The sequence below is a fragment of the Lissotriton vulgaris genome, unplaced genomic scaffold, assembly GCF_964263255.1.
Source record: "Lissotriton vulgaris unplaced genomic scaffold, aLisVul1.2 SCAFFOLD_1707, whole genome shotgun sequence".
Lineage (NCBI taxonomy): Eukaryota > Metazoa > Chordata > Amphibia > Caudata > Salamandridae > Lissotriton > Lissotriton vulgaris.
In genome coordinates, this window is record NW_028244408.1 from 22,807 (window position 1) to 26,064 (window position 3,258).

The window sequence follows — 3,258 nt, forward strand, 5'->3', positions numbered from 1 at the left end:
CACGCAAGTACCACACACCACCATTGCACGTCCTCCGTCCCCTCAGGGACCCCTGCCCTCGAGCATGTCGACCTCGTGGGTCCGATCCACTGCCGGCCCACGCGCCCATCCTGGGGCGCCATCTTGGACACTCCACCACGAGGCCGACTGGCCCCCGATCGACCTCAACCCTGGGCCTGGCCCGGCCTCAGACATCCCGGCACCACCATCCACCAGGAGGTGAGCGGGCTACTTGGCAAGTCAATGGGAGAAAGAGGTGTCGATGGCTCTCCCCCGCCAGGTGCCGCTCGCCCATCGCCTCCCCGGGCGCTGGCTCCACCCCCCTGCTGGGTGTCTGGACTCCCTCATCCCGGACCTCCCGACCTCCAAGTGCGAGGGTCCGGACATCAAAGCACACCATCCCTATAACTGGGGCAGCTCCAGAGCAGGAAGGCAGTTGTATCTTGGAGTCGAGAGACGCAAAGAGGAACTCATCCTAGACGGACTACTGGCGCTGCCGTAGCTCTGTCTTGTGCACCATCGTCCTGCCTGCTGGCGCTGCCGCAACCTTCGCAACCTTCATATCCTTCATCGTCGTCGGGACCTGCTGGCGTGGCCGCGGACCGTTTGTAACCGTCATCTTCACCGGGACCTGCTGGCTCCGCCGCGGACCGTCGTTTCCTTCGTCCATCTCGGGACCTGCTGGCTCCGCCGCGGCCCGATCATCTAGAACGCCGAGCTCGAGGATTGAGAGCTATATCCACCTTTTGGTAACAAGACTGTCCCGCTACCCCTTTTCCCAAACCAGAGACCAGAATCGAGGGGACCCCTGAGTCCAGACCTCCTTGTATCATTTCATCGTAACTTAAAGAATTGCCTATAAAGTCTCGTTGAACTTTAACCTTGTGTGGTGTCCGTCTGTGGGGGGGAAGTTACTTGTCTGTACGATCGCTGGAGACGGCTCTCTCTGGAGACCTCTCCCCTTATTCTCGGCCGACCCTCCCGGTCCGTCTAACATTGGTGGCCAGCGGCGCGATCCGAATCACCGCATAAACGTACAGAGAGTAGCTCACCCCACGACGAAATCACAATGACAACTAAAGAAAGCGGATCAACCGAGAAGTTCCAGATGGAGAAATTGGATGAGTACAGCCATCGTGAACTAAAACAATTCTGCATCGAACTAGGTATCGCTACCACCGGACTAAGTACCAAAGACGATTTTAAGCATGCCCTAGAATCTTGGGCATAAACCGGGGCTGCCGGAACCCCCGATCAAAGCACCGCAGCAAAAACCACCACGGCCCCTGAAGAGCGAAGAACGGGTCTCTCGCAAGACGAGATCCAGGAAAGAGAAAAAACCCGACTACACGAGCTGGAAATGGCCCGACTCAAAATGGACGTTGAACTTAAGTTGGCCGAACAAAAAATCAACTTAGAGCACCTGCGTCTCCGAGAAGAAAGAGAGGAAAAACAGAGACAAAGGGAGCTCGAGGAAAAGAAACTGACGTACGAACACGAGCGGAACCTAGCTGAGATCAACCTACGCAAGCAGAATAAAGGAGTAGGGGTGCCCGAGCAACCCCACACCCCAGGGGCAACAACGAAAAAGGTACACATCCCCAAGGATGTCGTCCGAGAATACTTCCGAGAGGACGACATCCAGCAATGGTTTAAGGCCTATGAAATCGCTATGACTGCACACCGGATCGATAGAAGCGATTGGGGAGCCGGTCTATGGGGGAGATTCCTCAATGAGGGCCGCGATGCCCTGCTACAGCTCCCGGACCACCAGATGACCTCCTATGACCATATGAAAGCTGCACTCCTCACCCGCTATGGCCTCACACCCGAGATGTACCGTCAGAGGTTCCGAGACTGCACCCGCATCCCGGGTACCACTTGGGTGGACTATGTCAACTACTTTAGCCGAGCCTTCGAGGGCTGGATCAAAGGAAGCAACGTCACAACCTACGAACAACTGTTCAATCTTATGGTATGGGAGCATCTGTCGAACAATTGCTTCATTGAACTCCGCCAGCACCTCCTCGACAGCAAGTTAACGGATCCCCGGCAGCTCGCAGCCGAAGCTGACCGGTGGGAGATCACCAGAGTGGGCCGGAATGGGTCCTACGAACAGAACCGGAACAACAATGGTCAGCACCGACCCAGAGGAGGAGGAGGGGGCCAAGGACGCGGAAGAGACAACGGCCCGGTCGCCCCCGCTACCAACACCACCCCCCCGGCCAACCGGGGCAGCACCCCGGCGCGACCGGGATACCGAGCCAATGTTACGTGCCATCGATGCCAACGAGTCGGCCACTACGCAAACGACCCAAGCTGCCCCCAGTACCAGAGCCCAAGACCCCGCCAAGTAGCCGCTGCTGCTCTCGGGGAGGAACAGATCACAGAGGAACAAGAAGAATATGAACAAGAGCACCAAGAATGGGAGCCAGCCGCCATGGCTCTAGCATGCTTAGGGGGGAAAGACATGATCCCGCGGGTCCCCCTACCCGCTAACACCCAGAAGTACAGCCAATGGGTGAGCATCAATGGACGCCGGGCCGAAGCCCTCCGTGACACCGGGGCCAGTGTAACAGCCGTCCGCTGTCACCTGGTGACTCCAGAACAGTATCTACCGAACATTCTCTGCCCTGTGCGTTCAGCCGATAACTCAGAAAGTCTGTGTCGGATGGCCTGCGTCCCCTTCGAATGGGGAGGGGTCTCCGGCATGTTGAAAGTAACGGTCCGAGACGATGCCCCCGTAGACTGCCTCCTGGGGAATGACCTTGAAAGCTCTCCGTGGGCAGCCGTAGAACGAAGAGAGCACCTGGGGATGTTAGGCGTCCCGGACTGGGCGTGCGTCACCACCCGGTCCATGGCCGCCCGTGCCAACCACCGCCCAGAAGAACCCGAATGGCCGGCGCCACCGCCCCCGGTCGCCCCAGCCGAAACCACCGACCGTGACGTCCCCCCCGAGCCAGCTCAACCTTCCGACCTCGCTAACCTCGACCAGTGGCCTCAAGAGGGGGGGCCCACGCAAGAACAATTTCGCCAAGAACAGAAGACCTGTCCCTCCCTCGAGGGACTCCGCCAGCAAGCGCTCGCCCAAAGCGCAGGGGATACCTCCGGAACTCACTGGGTCTACTGGGACAATGATCTGCTGTACAGTGAGCAAAGAATCGCAGAGCTGGGGGCCAGTCGAGTCCTAGTGGTACCACTCCGTTTTAGAGACTTTCTGCTAAACCTGGCCCACGATGTCCCCCTGGCAGGACACCT